The 17,729-nt window shown below is 34.5% G+C and overlaps 1 long non-coding RNA gene across 2 annotated transcripts in view; it reads left to right on the top strand.

Annotated features, from left to right (window-relative positions):
* The window catches only part of LOC111558377, a 540,126-nt gene that overhangs the window by 494,470 nt on the left and 27,927 nt on the right, over nucleotides 1-17,729 (top strand). For both annotated transcript variants that reach the window (XR_006591608.1, XR_002739206.2), the window contains one exon: nucleotides 11,937-11,990. This is a non-coding gene — a long non-coding RNA (uncharacterized LOC111558377). The remainder of the gene's footprint in view (nucleotides 1-11,936; nucleotides 11,991-17,729) is intronic.

The raw sequence follows: 17,729 nt of genomic DNA, 5'->3' as shown, positions 1-17,729 counted from the left end.
TCTTAATGGGTGGCATGTGGATTGTGCAAGAAAGAGAAAAATCAATGATGATTTCTTATAGATTTGGTGCTATACACCTCAACTTATTGAAGGTTGTGTTGGGAGTCATTCCAGTCCCACAATGTACTAATGGCTCAAGATTTTTATAAAGGTATCTTTATAACCATATTCCTTAAGACATTCCATCATAAAAGTTTGCAGTGCACGTACATAATGTATATATTTAGCCATTGGATATTGGAATCAGATTTGGGAACCAGAACCTATATAAGTGGGTGATGACGAATAACAAACTTGCGTAAGAATTCAAAAAACATGACACTAGAGAAGATATTCTCAAATTTGGAAGATCTAAAGATTCAGCAAACAGTGTGATCACCAGTTGAAGGTACCATTAAAAATAAATAAATGGATATTAGTAATAAAATTATTGTTCTAGTTTTCAGTCATTAATCTAAATGCATACCTTAAGTCATAGGTTAGATTACAGTTATTTTGTTGTTGTTGTTCTTGTTTTTGCTTCACACTTTAGTAGAAAACAACTCATAAGAGATTGTTGGGAATGGCATCCTCTGTTTGGTAATTGTGCCATATAATTCTGAATATTTGAATCAATCCTGGATCCTAACTTAAGGAGTGATTTCTAATTGAAGGCTATTATTTATCACTGCTAGATTTCTGGCACATGTACAAGTCAAAGTTAGGATTTATTAATATTTGAGGTAGTAAAAGGGACGTATAATTTGCTAATGACTGAATTCTGTCCTGTATAGTGTTTGTTACTATGTTGCCCACTTTGAATGTGGTTTTTACATAATTATAATAACTTAATTAATTTCTATCCTTTACTCCAAGAAAATAATTGAAAAATATTCAACCTCAGTGAGCAAGTTCTTTGTGCAAGTTTGGTGTCACAATATTCACAGCAATACTAAAACGAGGCACTGAAGTGATCAATTTATTCAAGACAGATAATCAATAATATTACTTTATTGTATCTGTCTTATTGTCACCCAATCTGCAATTATTTTTAAAATGATGTATTTCCATTCTCTCACATTCACAGAAAATTTTGTAGTGATAATCTTACATATAGTGGTATGCTAGATCAGGCCAAAAATCAGTTGTCAACATTCCAAAAACTTTGCAAACAATTATTAAGCATAGCAATTTAAAAAATTTAATTATATAATCTTACAATTAAATGGTTATATTAGAAACAAAGGTAATAAGTGACCCAAACTCATCACTTCTTAATTTTTATATTGTATTTTGCTATTAGCTGTGATCCAGTAGGTTTTTTTTCATGTTTATAGTATGTGTATAATAAAAATTCTATGGAATGGTTTATTACTATACATCTCTCCCAAATCCCCATTCAGTGGTGCTATATTGATAGATTGAATTAGGCCATTGTGAGTATATTTATACCATAGACATTGGCAAACGCTACAGATAAGACTCGTCTCACTGTTTTTATTTCATATTTAGATTTAAGACCATAAAGGAAAATGTTAATTATGCAGATTAAAATAAACTGAGTTGTGTGTCGCCTTTATGTTGTATGGCACACAATGTGAAGAAATGTTCTTCCAATGTTAAAAACTATTCTCTAATTCAGCAAAGAAGTCGCTCACCAGATTGACGAATGAGGGTAGGCCCTGCCATCAGTCTTCTCTCACTTTTTTCTTGCTTGTTAATATAAACAAAAATAATAACTGAAATTTATGTTGGTATAATACTGGGAGAGCCGTTTGCCTAACATTTATCAGCACATCAATACTTATAAATGTCTCTGCATACATGTGAGAGATTTTACCAAGTATAACTCCAGAGAATCAATGGAAAATTTATTACATGTTGCCAATTTGTTCTCAGGAGTGGTTGCATAATATATATGTTCTATCACTGAACGAAATTCCTTATTGTTGTATGTCTTCAGGTACATTTGATTTTTTTCACATCTTTTAATTTTTCTAATACAATAGCCTAAAATGACATTACATAGTATATACATATACGTATGTATATAATTAACAAGGCAAATTATGAGGATGATAATACATTTAAATATGTATTTGTTATTCAAACACCCTTTATATGAGTTGGCTGTTCATACATTTTATACAAATTTTTATGGGGTTGTCTTTTTCTTTTTAATTTGTCAATTATGCATATATTATACACACATTTATATGTATATATTGTTTATATATTATTTTACATTGAAAAATATTTTTCTGTATAGTATTTTAGCTTTGGTTGTAATATTATTTCTCATACTTTTTATATTTCTTTATAAATATTTAATATATACTCATATTTTCCTTATAGGTTACTGTTTTTTTACTTCAGGCATTAAAAAATAAATATGAAAATCTCTTCCACCTTGAATTATTTGTCACAGAAATTTTCATCATGTTGGAATTTATCAGCATATAGGAATCCATCTTTCCATTTTTGAACTGGTTATCTAAATTTTCCATAACATCAACTCCATAATTTCCATATTGAATTGTAATAATGTCATTTATTTTCTATACCAAACTCATATATATAATTACACACACACAAATGTATGTTTGTATGTATATATACACACATACCTACATCCACCCATGTGTATACACATATACATATGAATATGAATATAATCTGATTTTAGTCATACTCATTGCTATTTATTCACCTAACTTTTGACCAATGTCCTACTATTTTTAATATTCTGTCTTTAGAATAGAATCTTTATATCCAGTAGATCAAACACCTACTGCCTCATTTATTTTTCTTTTTCTTGTCTCTTCCTGACCATCCAAACAGATATATGAGGGAGGAGGAGAGAGAGAGAAATTGAAAGTGGAGAGAGAGAGTGTGTGTGTGAGAAAGAGAGAGAAGAAGAGCAAGACAAATTTATAAAAAAAAAAAGAAGAAGAAGAAGAATTGGAGTTTGATTGAATTTTAAAAACAATTTATGGAGGGTCACCTGGGTGGCTTAGTCAGTTAAGTGTCTGACTTTGGCTCAGGTCATGATCTCACGGTCTGTGAGTTCAAGCCCCACATCGAGCTCTGTGCTGACAGCTCAGAGCCTGGAGCCTGCTTTGGATTCTGTGTGTTCCTCTCTCTCTGCCCTTCCCCCACTTGTGCTCTGTCTCTCTCCCTCTCTCAAAAATTAAAAAAAAATAATATTAAAAATTAAAACATTAAAAAAAGAAAAAAATAAAAAACAAGTAATGGAAAAATGGTATTTTACATAACTGATTTTTACCATGCTTAAACATAATATATATCTACATTTATTTCTGGCCTCTTTTATATACTTAGTATATTTTCTTTATGTCTGGCTATAGATGATTATCAATGTTTAGATAATTTTTCCTTTGTGTTGAATTACATTAGTCAATTATTTAATTTTGGGCTTTCTATTCATTCCTGCAAAATATATATTTAGATCATAGCATAATATTTTTAGCACTGCAAATTTAATTTGCTAATATTAGATTTTGGATTTTTGTATTTCTAAAAATATTTTACCAATTTAGAGTTTTTCTTTACCACTTAAGTGAGAGTCACCTTTCTCTTATTCAGAATATTTATATTAAATTTGGTAGGATTTATTGACATTTCCCAAAAAGAAGTATCTATCTATGGCTGTTGATTTTTAAAGGGAATATATTTGAACTACACTTGAAGTTTTTAGTCTTTAATTAGTCAGCTTCTACAATTTATGTTTATATAACAATATAGTTCATTAAAGTTTTTTAAAAAAATTGTTAATGTTTTATTTATTTTTGAGAGAGAGAGTATAAGCAGGGGAGGGGCAGAGAGAGGGAGACACAGAATCCGAAGCAGGCTCCAGGCTCTGAGTTGTCAGCACAGAGCGTGATGTGGGGGCTCAAACTCATGAACCGTGAGTTCATGACCTGAGCCACTTGGACACTTAACCGATTGAGCCGCCCAGGCACCCTTAGTTTATTAAAGTTTTAAATCCTATAAGCAATTATGCTTAGTGTATTATGCTATAATTTTTAAATTATCCAGTCCACCAAAAAAGATTCCCTTTTCAATCCATATGTTTATTTCTATTCATGTCTTATCTCTTCTTCCCAACCTTCTTTTTCCTTGATCAATCATGTAAGTTCATTGATGTCAAAGCTATTACAAATGATATTGGAATAAAGTGAAAGGATATGTGGAAGGTGAAGTCAGTTAATGTAGACAAATCTCTTGTGAATATTTACTATAAAATTAAAAAAAAAAACCTGGTAATGGCAGAAGAATGTCATGAGAAAGATTGCTTGTTCCTCTTTTGATTTCTTGGATCACGTTTGGGTTTTGATTAGGATGAGTGGTTTTGAGACAGAGAGGGAACTGGACTCAGGTCCCCTCAACCCTCACCACAGAATCCAGCATTTCTTCACAGCTGAAACCCTACACTTCTTGAGTAACACATCTTGTGGGAATGCAGAAGCAGGGTACTTACCAAAGGAGGGACTCAACTACAAAGAGTGGCAAAGACCAAACTAAAACAGTCTGAGCCAAGCTGGCCCCCTGTGCTGACCTTTCACTGACTTTTTCCTTCATTATAATAGTAAAAATCATGCCCAGGGGTGGAGATTTGACGTGTTAACGAGACATGCAGTGCAAATTCTGTCCACTGCACCTTTGTGACCTAGTGACGACTTCCTGTATCTCTCCCCAACCCTTGTGTTTACACATCACTCCTTTCTTGACTTCGTTCTTTAAAACTTTCCCCTGCCTTTGTTTTGAGAGCTAGCATGGAGGACCCTTTCCTTTGTGCTGACCCCTTTGTGATGGAGCGTAAGCCCCAGTAAAAGCCTTGACTGGAAATTCCCATTTGGCCCCAGTCAATTTCTATTACTTAGAAAGCCCAAGGACCAGAGTTGGTAACAATTTTAGAGCATATTTATAGACTAATTGGCATATTGCTCTAGAGTATACAGAAAGAAATGGAAATAACTGAAAATGGTGAGTGGTAGTAAATTTCAAAGTATATATGAACAGACTGGAATTTGAACAGAGGTATACTTCTTCACTTTTAAAGGTGGAAAAAGAGAATATAAGCTCAAATGAAAGTAAATTTGTGGATTTGGTGGTGACAAACAAAATGGATTAGCTGAAATTTAAGAAAAGGATAGCAGCTAAAATAGAGGAAAGGGGAGGGGGTAAACAGTTTCAAAAGAAAGAAAACAGAAACCTTAGATTTGCAGAGGCAGAGTAGGTTTACTGCACTGATGAGATTTTAATTAATTTTTAATAAAGACATGTATTTGAATGATTTTTTTCTGTATAAGCATTATACTTGATTATATACATTATTGCCACTTTTCATATTGAGACGATGGCGCTTCCACTTTGGGTCATAATGCAGTAAGCACTAATGGACTTGGGCTACCACTAATTTACCTGTATTTGGAGTTCCAAAAAGAAGAGACAGTAGGGCAGAAAAAAATTGAAAATACAGTGACAGAAATTGCAGCAACTTTGGTTAAACTGTCAACATTTAGATCCAAGAAACTGAAGGAATCCTAGCATAAAAAGGAAAGAAAAATGATATGTAGGGTCATCAGAGTGAAATCACTAAAAATCGCTGGTAAAGGAGAAGTGTTAAAGGAAGCTAGAGAAAAGGACACATTATATGCAGATGATCAACTTTACAATGACATCGGACTAGTCTTCAGAAACAATAGAGTTTGGAAAACGTTGAAATGACATCCTTAAATTGCTAAAAGGGAAAACTGTCAAAAAAAAGATTCCTATATTTAATGCAAATATTCATCAAAAAAGGAAAAACAAAGATGTTTCCTGATTGAGAAAAGCTGAGAGAATACTTTGCCAGCAGACCTGGTCTGAAGGAAATGTTAAATACAGTTTTCAGGCACTCAGGAAATTACATCCTATCTACACTAAGGAATGATGAACAACACAAATAGTAAGTATGTGGTTAAATATATCTGTGTTTTTTCTGCTTTTAATTTTTTTTAATGCAAGAAAAGGTAGATTACAGTGTTTCCAAGGTATGAATGTAATGATGGATGCTAGAGTCTAAATAATAAGACTGAAAACTTATCAGTAGAAGGCTTATATACGATGTGAATGATATATTAAATTGGTCAGAAATCATAATAAAGTTTGTAAAATGTAGTGGGTTACTCAAGTATTAGTCTATAAAAAACAATACAGACATCTGTAATTTTGGAGATTTGCAATTTTTGTATGATTACTAATTTCTACCTTATAAGCACTTGTGTTGATGGTTGACTTAAGGAAAGCTATTTGTGGATGTAGACATTACATATAATTAAGGCAGGAGATCATTAAAGCCAGGTCTCATGGTCTCTTTGGCGATGAAACCAAAATCCTAAAACAAAGGTTTTAATGAATAAGATAGGGAGGTTTCAACCAAGAACCCCCCCTATTGACTGCCCATAAAATGGAAGAAAGGTTCACATATTCAAATACCTTCAGCCTCAAAGGAACAGGAATTTTGCAAGAGAAAGTTGAAATAATAAATAAGGAGGACATCTTCTGATCTGAATGTACCTGTGGTATAAGATACATTTCAGTGAATTATAATATCTTCATAAAAAACAGCCATATATTTGCACACATACATACATATATTTATATATATTTTATTCTGAGATGAGTGGATAGGTTAGAATTCAGGATTCTCTTGATTTCCTGTAATTAGACATTTAATTAAGGTTTTACCTGAGGTATCAACATACAGTGGATTTTAAATGCTTAAGGGTAATGCCAGTACTCCAAGCAACAAGTTAAAGGAAATTATTAACATTAAAGGAGGTGAGAATCACTTAGACAACTCTTAAAATTCTCAGGATCGAAAAGGTTGATCATGTGTAAATCATGGGAGTATCCCATGTGGAACACTTGGGGAAAATATTTGCTCTAGGTGTACATTCTGAACAAGGAAGTTTTATCAGAAGATAATGGGATGCTAATAGAAAACATTGATATAATGTAGAGTGAAAGGAAATAGTCTAAATGGAGAGTAGATAAGGCTGCTGAAGGAGAGGAATTATATCGCCCCAAGTATCTCGTCTGATGAGTGTCAGTGGATCCTCAGAGGAGCTATATGATGAGCCAGTGAAAGAAATAGTTTTAAATATCACGCAGGTCTAAAAAGAAGGCATCTTTCAATCGTTCCATTCAAGTAAGAAATTCAGTTCCAATCCCAGAGGCGTTAGAAACTGTAGCTAGCCAGAAGATTGGGAGGGGGCAGAAGGAGAGGTGAGCAGGAAAAAGAAAAGAGCCAACCACACTCCCTTCCATGAAGGTGTCAGCTCCACTGATGATAGGTTCTAACTAGAGGAATAAAGAGGAAAGTGATACTTGTGAATGAAGAGTAAAGTTTTAATTAATATGTTGAAGGGATCATTTAAAATGCTGAAATGAAGCTGGGCTTGATGAATGAAAGTTACCAGAGAAGCCTTGGGCTTTGCCAGAGTTTTCATTTAGTTACAAGAAAAATAGTTTTCTCATCATATAAATATTAAACAGAAAGAGTGGGAGAGAAATACAAACTGTATTTTTATTAGGTGTCACTTATTGTCCTTGTTCAAAGTACAAATTACATCCCTTTAATGCATTTTCCCAGGATTTCCAGATAGCCCGAGGTATTCATTGAATATATTGGAAGGCTCCCACAACTAATTTCAGTTACAGATTTAGTACACAGTTAGAGATTGTTATTTTTCGGAAAGATACCTTTCATGGGTTTATACAATTATTCCAGTGAAAATAGAAAGTGCTCAGATTTCATAGTGAGTAGCATTAGGGTGAATAATCTAAACCACACTTTATTCACATACAAATAGAATGACAATAATTACCTGGTAGAATTGCTTGAGGTTTCCAGATAATTAATCCAAAGGAATTAATACACTTCTATTATTTAATACACGCTCTTATCATTGTATTGTTATAGTTGCTTTCACAATCAACATTCTCTACTCATTGTCATGAATTACTTAGATACATATGGATAAAATATGAAATGATCTTCAATTTTACTTGATTTCACGTTTGCTGGTATAGGGGTGCTGACAACACTGATTCTGTCTTTAGCCCTCCATCTTGTTCATGCCCTCCAAATGACCTCCCTAAAGGCTACACGTTCCAGGCCCACTGCCCTGACCAGAATGCAGGGAGGCTGACCTTCCCTAAAGTGGAACACAGACGACTCCACTTTAGCTAACTAGCAGAGATCATTTGGTGCACAGATGGACCCATTTAGGTAACTACCCTTTGACCTCACCACAATGCCCCTTGCTCTGTAAACGCTGTGGGTTAAGGTCTGGACTTGGTGGAGAAAATTTGAGTAGTGCTTGAATCGTCCCTTTGCCTGATTCCCTCATCAGTAAGGTACCCTGAATGAACTCTGTGTAAATTGTATAGAGTAGCTTGCTTCATTTTTTGGTTTCAAAATGCCTTCTCAGTCTGGAGGATACTTTATGGTCCCTCCTCCACTTTCTAAGCTTGATTACAAAACTTTTTTTGTTTAATTTTTTTTTAATCTTTATTTATTTTTGAGTGAGAGAGACACACACACAGAGTGTGAGTGGGGGAGAGGCAGAGAGAGAGAGAGAGAGAGATACAGAATCTGAAGCAGGATCCATGCTCTGAGCTGTCAGCACAGAGCCTGATGTGGGGCTCAAACTCACAAACAGCAAGTTCATGACCTGAGCCGAAGTCGGACACTTAACTGACTGAACCACCCAGGTTCCCATTTTTTAAATTTTTTTAATCTTTATTTATTTTTGACAGAGAGAGAGAGAGAGAGAGAGAGAGAGAGCGAGGGAGGGGCAGAACAAAACTTTTAATTTGCTCAAAATAGGGAGATTTTGGAATGTAAGAATGTAGCCTATTAAATATTAAACGATTGTGGAAATTGCATAACATAGCAGTATATTTTTTAAATCATGAATTCACTAAACAACGTTTACTTTCTCTGAGGTATTTATAAAAGATATAAAGGTAAACAACATATTTTAAAAATAATTTATTGAGGTAAAATTCACCTAACATATAGTCACTATTTTAAAGTGTACAATTCCAGGGTGCTTTTTTGGCTCAGTTGGTTAAACATGACTGTTGGTTTCAGCTCAGGTCATGGTTAGTGAGATCTAGCCCCACTGATCGGGCTCTGCACTAACGGCGGGGATTCTCTCCCTCTCTCTCTGCCTCTCCCCTGCTTGTGCACTGTCTCTCTCTCTCAAAATAGATGCATGGATGGATGGATGGATAGACAGGAAGAAAGAATGATTCCATGGTATTTAGTCTATCCACAAGGTTGTGCACCCACCACCCCCATTTAATTACAAGTATTTCTCACAGTATCTTTATTTATTTGAAACAGACAGTACTGTATTTTTAGTTTTATTATTTGATAATTCAAGTAAGCAAAAGAAAAAAATTAAATCATCATGGATTAAGATATTTTAATAAATATTTAATCTATTATCATCAACTGCTTATTAATGTATGGTAGCAAAAATATTTTTTAACACTGGAGAGAAAAACTAGATGCAATCTTTCAATTTAAAGGAAGTGTGTTTTATCATGAAAAGTATTTAAGCATCATATGAAAACGAATTTAGAAGTGAGTCACGTGCATGTCATGAACATTATAGAAATAATAATGCTTGCTTCAAATTTAAAATCAAAACCAATCATAATTATATTTACTTTGAAATGCTACATAGAAAGTTTTGTTTCGAATGCTTTTTGATCTCTATGACTTTTTATTGCCGGTGCAATGTACATTGGCGGTGTACATTTATTGCCGGTGCAATGTACATTGGCGACATGTGTCCTCTTTCAGTATCTGAACTAGCCTAACTGATATTGAACGAGGCAGAATGTATCCAGGGATGGTTTGCTTTTATAGGATAGAGCAGTTAGAGGATGACCTGAATACCATCGATTTCAGAAGTTGGATGGAAGGGAAAGTAGAAACAAAGTGCGACTAAAGGTTTGCGTTGCTGATAAATTTCTTTAGTAGTTGGCATTTTCTGGCACTGGGCACAGGTTCATACTGCTGGTTTCTTAGCAGTATGCGCTTTGTTTCGTTCGTTGGGTCGTCGTCGATTGTTGTTGAGTGTGATGAAAGATTATGGAGGAAAGGGGAAGAGAAAATAACCTATGGAAACAGAAATTCTAAATAGCAAGAATGTTGTAGACTTGGAAATGAACTATGGGAATCAAAAAGATAGGCAAAACTGCCTGAATTTCAGGTGGTCTGTAACTAAACATGCATTACACAGTTTCTATAGAGTCTAAGAAGTGGAGTTACAATTCTGAGGATGGATAAAGTTAAAACAGAACCTGAAGCTGAGTCCCTCTTTTTCTGTGCAAAAGTACCTTAAAGTAGGGCATCCTCCAGATGAGAATTTTTTTTTTAATCAGAACTCTGAGCCAGCACATCACATAGCACACACTTCACACTTTCAGGTTATAGTTTATTAAACATGGGATGCGTTGTAAAATTAAGGACAGCTATATAGAAAAACTTGCTATGAATAGGTGAAAAACTATTCTATTAACTTGCAATGTTACCTGCTGAATAAGGGGCATTCTTAAATTTAATCTATGTTTGCACACTTAAAAACACCTCTTAGGAGTAATAATGGCAATTGTTATATTATTTAAACAAAACTGAAGGAAATGTTAACTTATTATAATCAAGCTGAGTGTTACTGCTGTTCAAGCATCAGTACGTAACTGGGTATTCATTATGCACTTTAATGTTCTGTACAATAAGAAAATGTACTGTTTGGTTGAATGGATTTTGCTTAGAGACACCAACTTCATATGGCAGCAAAATTAAACTCTGCGAACATGGCAAATTTTGTTTATTCAGTTGTCAGACTAAATGACCCCATAATGACAGAAAGGTATTCTAACTTTGATTTCACCAAAAGTTTTGTGACTTTAAAAATATTTCAAATGTTATATTATTAATCAGAAATTTTTAAGTTTATTTATTTTTTGAGAGAGAGAGAGAGTGTGAGTGGTGGAGGGACAGAGAGGAGGACAGAGGATCCGAAGCAGACTCTGTGTTGACAGTAGAGAGCCCAAAGTGGTACTCGAACCCATAAACTGCGAGATCATACCTGAGGTGAACTCAGACGCTTAACTGACCGAGCCACCCAGGTGCCCCTAATTAATCAGAAGTTTTAAAATTATTAGAGGTATATTTGTTCTGCTGATATGAATTAAATTATAAGTAATATTTTTAGAAAATTGCTTTTATCACTTTACATGACCATGGTAAATTTCCAAAAGGAATATTTATAGACCTTTTTTGTTTATTTTTAATGATTTTATAGCATTTTACTTATGTTTCTAACTTTACTTAAATGGTTCCATATGCATTATCTTAACTACACAAATGCATATACCTCACACATTAACACACTCAGCTTATATCTTTTCTGTTTTATCTTTCCTATAATTGAAATGTTTATTAAAATATATTCATATCTCATGGTTATGATTGACCCATAAAAAGTAATAGATTTCTAAAATATTAGTTCTGAGAATCTTAGTTTTTATAATTTTATAAGGAATTATAATTTTTTGGCTGCTTCTCAAATTTTCTGAAATATAATCTGGTGCTATTTGAGAGGATATTGCATTAGCTAGAATGGCCATTATAAAGTTATAAAATAAGATTTTTAATAGTAATCCTAAATCATTCCTTGTTTAATTGGCAATGTCTTTAGAAATTTACCATGTTCTATTACATGTACTGTGTTGATCTGAAGTCAATATATGTATGACATTTCTGAGTGAAAATGAGAGTAAAGGAGAAAAATAGAGCAAAGGAGATTTTACTGTCCATACTCATTGGTGCTCTTTCTCTTCTCACCAAATATCCCTTCTTTTCCCAGAGGGAGAAGCCAGTGAGAAGAAAGAACATTTTTTCCACAGATAATTCTGAAAAGGTAAGTGTTCTTTTTTCTATGTGAAAAGAAATTGAAAGAGTGTAAGAGATAAATGCTTGGCTCCTAAATGTTATTTATTCATTCAAATAATAGCTGGTATATATTAAGGCAGTGGAAATAAGCAATGCACATACGAGACAAAAGTTCTTATGTTCACTTTGTTTTCATTCCAGTGTATGTTTATGTGTGTGTGTGGGGGGGTAATAAGTACATTTAACAAGTAAACCATATAGCATGATAGATGGTATTTAGTTGTGCAGGAAAAAGGAATTAAGAAGGCTAAATGGGGGCACCTGGGTGGCTCTGTTGGTTAAGTGTCTGACTTTGGCTCAGGTCATGATCTTGCGGTTTGTGATGTTGAGGCCCACGGTGGGCTCTGTGCTGACAGCTCAGAGCCTGGAGCTTGGTTCTGATTCTGTGTCTCTCTTTCTATCTGCCCCTCCCCACTCATACTCTTTCTCTCTCTCTCAAAAATAAACATTTTAGAGATTAAAAAAAATAAAAGATAAACAGGGAATGCCAGGTGGGTATGGAGGATGACACTTTGAGTTGAGTGTTTTGGACAAGTCTTAATCAGAGGTGACATTTGAACCATGAAGTTCAAGGGAAGACCCTCTAGGGAGACAGAATAGTGCATGCAAAGACTGTGAAGAGGATGCTTGTCTGGCATTTTCCAAGAAAAGCAGGGAGGTTGGTCAGAAAAAAATAACTGCCTTAACGTTTGATAGACATAATCTGTAAAACTCTGGGTCTGGTTATCCTTTGAAAATCTTTATTTTCATTTAAACCATCTGTTCAGGTTGTCCACGTCTTTATGAGTCACTCTTGGCAATTTGTATTTTGATAGCAAATATGCTATCAATTTGAGATACTTACTAGAATAAACTTCAGCTTTTGTCTTTAAATTGCATTCACCTACTTTTAGGGTTTAGAAGTGTCTTCCTTTGAATTTTTCGTGTGATTCTCCTGCCGCATTTCTTTGCAGAAGGCTTTAACTGAATTTTTGTTCAAAATAATTTATTAAATAAGTTGTCAATATACTTCAGTAAAGATGTTAAATAAATAAAAAAAACACAAAGTTCCTGCCACATGGAGCCTCATAGTCTGGTGCAAGGATAAAAAACAAACATCAGTAAAATATGAATTATGTGAAATAATGACAATGCACATGAAGAAAATAGCTAGAGAGCCTAAAAAATTGGTAAGGATAACTTGCAGTCTTAGATTGTATGGCCAGGAAAGACCTTTACAAAAACCAACAGAGTGAACTGTTTGGATATCTGCTGAAATTGTTCTTGGTGATTACCCTGACACAACAATGTGAATCTAGGGTAAGGCCACTAATAATCTATTTGTTTTAGTTACATAATTATTCAGTTCATTCACAGCTTTTCTTTAAAATGTGAATGATACATTTATTTATTTCTCAAATTTTGGCATCCTGTAACTTCGCATTAATAGGATTGTTTAAAAATATAATAATACTAATTAATTATAAAATAGTAAACATAATGTATTACTGATAAGTTATAGTGAAAAATAAGAAATGTGTAATGAAGTATGTAATACACATATATAAAAACAATTACATATAATGACACGTAAATAGTGAAAACAGATAAGAGTGAAATATTCGAGAGAGGAAATGAAAGTGTCAAATGCTGTGCAATTCAACAAAAACTCATTCAAACAGAGCATTTTCTCTCCATTAGTTTTTTTAGACTCACCACATTTCCATTCATATCTAGTTTTAAAAAGTTCTTTTATAAGCAAAGCCCTGCAACATTATCTTAATGTTATGTTTATGCTGATGTTTGTTCATCTGCTACATCTTTTGGTTAGTTGTATTAAATAAACATTTAATGATAGAAAAGTAATCTAGAGAGGTAGTTTATTTTGTGAAAGCTGCATTGAACATGAACTATTCTGATGACTAAGACGATCTTTTTTAAAAAAAGAGGAATCTAGCATGTTAGATTGAATGAATCTGCCAAATATTTTATCACAGAAACCAAATGTTCAGAGTTTTCAAAAGCAACAAAAGAATGCGGGCATGGAAAATCCATCATCAGCTAGTGTCTCAATTCTGAAAGTTTTATTAATCAGGTGCATAAAGTACACATTTAGAAAACTGATGTGGATTCAACTAGACTTATTCTGATGATAATTTCAATATATACAAATATTAATCATTATGTTGTACATCTGAAACTTATATAATGTCATGTGTCCATTATGACTCAGTTAAAAAAGTGATATTTGATTTTGTCAAGGTTCTAATAAGTGTACAGAATAATGCACGCATTTCCCTGATCATGCCGCTGCATAAAGTTCAATTTCCTAATTATATTTCAAAGAAGGCAAATCACAGATTAAAAAATTAATTTAGAAGCACCTGTTTACTTTAATAAGGTAATATGTAAAACTGATTAAATTGGTGAATTTAACATAATGTACTGAAGCATTTGTTCACTTTTTTAGGTGAAAAATATCCCCATTGCCCAACATATCCAGACTTCTCCCAGGGAGATTCTTGAGAAACATGCTGATTAATTTAATTGTAGGTGATTTTTTATTGTCACAGACAATTTTAAATTAAAACTTAGTGTTTTATCATAATTACAGATTCACATTCAGTTGAAAAACATAATGCAGAAACTAATCCTGTGTATCATTTACTCAGTTTCCCACAATAGTAACTTCCTGCAAAACTATCACACAATAGCACAGCCAAGATGTTTATACTAATACAGTAAAGGTGGAGCTTCTTTCCATCACCACGAGGATCCCTCATGTCGCCCTTTTATGATCACAGCCACTTTCTTCCCACCCACACTCCCCCCTTAGTCCTGGGCAACCACAAATTCTTCCTCCAATTTCATAATTAGGTTATTTCAAGAATGTGAAATAAATGGAATTATAGAATATGTAGCCTTTTGGGACTCAATTTCCTTTACTTAATTCTCTGGAGATCAAACAGGTTGAAGTGTGAAGAATTTCTTTTTCTTGCGGAGCACTATTCCGTGTTAGGTATGCACCAAAGTTCCTTGATCTATTTACCAACTGAGAATATTTGAGTTGTTTCCACTTTTTGGCCACTTCAAACGAAGCTGCTTTATACAAGTATTTGTGTAAGTTTGTATGTGAACTGAAGTCTTTGTTTCTGTAATAAATGCCCAGCATTGAAATCACTAGGTCATACATTAGTTCAAGTTCAGCTTTTTCGGAAATTTCCAAGGCAGTTTCCAGAGCATCTGTGCCATTTTACATCCCTGCCAATGACGCGTTAGTGACACTCATCAGCAGTTAGGGTTGTCACTTCTTTTAGCCATTCTGGTAAGTGTGTGGTAGTACCTGATTATGATTTTAATTTACATTTTCCTAATGAGTAATGATGTCGAATATCTTTTTATGTACTTGTTATATGTATATTTTTGGTGAAGTAGTACTTCATGTCCTTTGTTGATGTAATTGTGTACTTTTTAAAATTTTACTTTGAACTTTGAGAGTTCTTTATATGGTCTACATACTAGCCCTTGGATGGATAGGCTGTGTGTCAATATTTTCTCTCAAGCTGTAGCTTGTCTATTTTTCCTTTTCATAGAGCCTTTCACAGAGGGGAAAAATTGTTTTGATGAGCTCTAATTTTCCGTGTATGGACTGAACTTTCAGTATCAAATCTAAGAACTCTTTACCTGGCCCTAAATTTTCTCTTATTTTTTATTTCTTTTTTTTTTTTTTAATTTTTTTTTCAACGTTTATTTATTTTTGGGACAGAGAGAGACAAAGCATGAACGGGGGAGGGGCAGAGAGAGAGGGAGACACAGAATCGGAAACAGGCTCCAGGCTCTGAGCCATCAGCCCAGAGCCCGACGCGGGGCTCGAACTCACGGACCGCGAGATCGTGACCTGGCTGAAGTCAGACGCCCAACCGACTGCGCCACCCAGGCGCCCCTCTTATTTTTTATTTCTAAAATGCTTTACAGCTTGACATTTTACATTAAGCTCTGTGACCTATTATGTGTTCATTGTTGTGAAAGATGTGAAGTTTATAATGAAGTTCATTTTTTTTTTACTTTTTATTTTCGTGTTTTTTTTTTGTTTTGTTTTTTTTTTTTGTCTATGGATGTCTAATTGCTCAACCACTTTTTTTGAAAACATTGTCTTTCCTTGGGAATATGTTTTTAGGTCTGTCTCCAAGTTCTCTAATAAGTTCCTTTCATCTGTGCTCTGTCCCCCTAACATTACCAGAATATACCTTACTCTAGATGTACAAGTTATGAAAACAGGTAAAGTGATCTCTTCTATTTCCTTTTTATCGAGTTTTTACTTTGTTCTTTTAATTATTTTAGCTATTCTAGTTCCTTAGCCATTCTATTAAAACAATAGTATAATCTTGTCTATGTCTATAAAAATTCACTTGGGGGGCGCCTGGGTGGCGCAGTCGGTTAAGCGTCCGACTTCAGCCAGGTCACGATCTCGCGGTCCGTGAGTTCGAGCCCCGTGTCAGGCTCTGGGCTGATGGCTCGGAGCCTGGAGCCTGTTTCCCATTCTGTGTCTCCCTCTCTCTCTCTGCCCCTCCCCCGTTCATGCTCTGTCTCTCTCTGTCCCAAAAAAAAAAACAAACAAAAAAAAACAAACAAACGTTGAAAAAAAATTCACTTGGGGGTTTTTGGCAGAAACCATATGTGATGATTAATTTTATGGCCACCTGGATATGTATCTGTCCCATGGATATGTACCATGCATATCATATGCAAATACATATCTTATAATTTTCCAAAAATGAATCAAAACTCATTCTGAATATGCATTTAAAGAAATGATGATTCTAAGGCATTATATCTAAGATTACCCAGCTAGATATTGACAGAATTGTCACTGAACTCTAGCTCTCTCTTATGTCAAGGTGCCTGCTCTTACTTTCCATATCAGCCTATATTCTATATACTATCTGCCTAAGATGGACCGATCTCATATATAGTTGGCTGAATAATTGCCCCCCTCAAAGATGTTTTTCTTTTATTAAGTTTATTTATTTATTTTGAGAGAGAAAAAGAGAGTGCATGCACCAGGGATGGCCAGAGAGAGAGAGGGAGAGAGAGAGAGAGAGAGAGAGAGAGAGAGAGAGAATCCTAAGCAGGCTCTGTGCTGTCAGCGCTGGAACCCACAGACCCTGGGGTCATGACCTGAGCCAAAATCAAGAGTCAGACTTGTAACCACTGACCACCCAGGCATCCCTCCTCAAAGACGTTTATGTCCGAATCTCCATAACACATGAATGTATTACCTTGCATCATAAAAGAGATTTTACCTATGTGATTAAGTTGAGGATTTTGAAAAAGGAGAATTATCCTCTTTGTCAAGTGAGTCCAATGCCATCATAAGGGTCACAAGGGAGACAGCAGAATCAGTGTCAGAGAGAGAATGTCTTAGCCCTGAGGCAGAAGTCAGAGAAGAGAGAAGATGTTAACTGAAGGCATGATGATGAAGGAAGAGGCCACTAGCCAAAGAATGTAGGTGGCTGCTTGAAGCTGCTAAAAGGCCACCGTTCTCCCGTGGAGACTGTAGAAGGAATACAGGCCTCCAGATACTGCTTTAACACCTCGGATTTTTCACCCTGACTTCCTGAACTTTAAGATGCTAATCTGAATTGTTTTAAACCACTAAGTTTGTGGCAATTTATACAGCAGCAATGGGAGACTCCTATATCATGGTAGCCCAATTGTCTTATTATAT

The sequence above is a fragment of the Felis catus genome, chromosome F1 (genome assembly GCF_018350175.1).
Source record: "Felis catus isolate Fca126 chromosome F1, F.catus_Fca126_mat1.0, whole genome shotgun sequence".
In the NCBI taxonomy this organism is placed as follows: Eukaryota; Metazoa; Chordata; class Mammalia; order Carnivora; family Felidae; genus Felis; species Felis catus.
The sequence above is the reverse complement of the archived record's forward strand: the minus strand, read 5'-3'. Positions and strand labels throughout refer to the sequence as shown.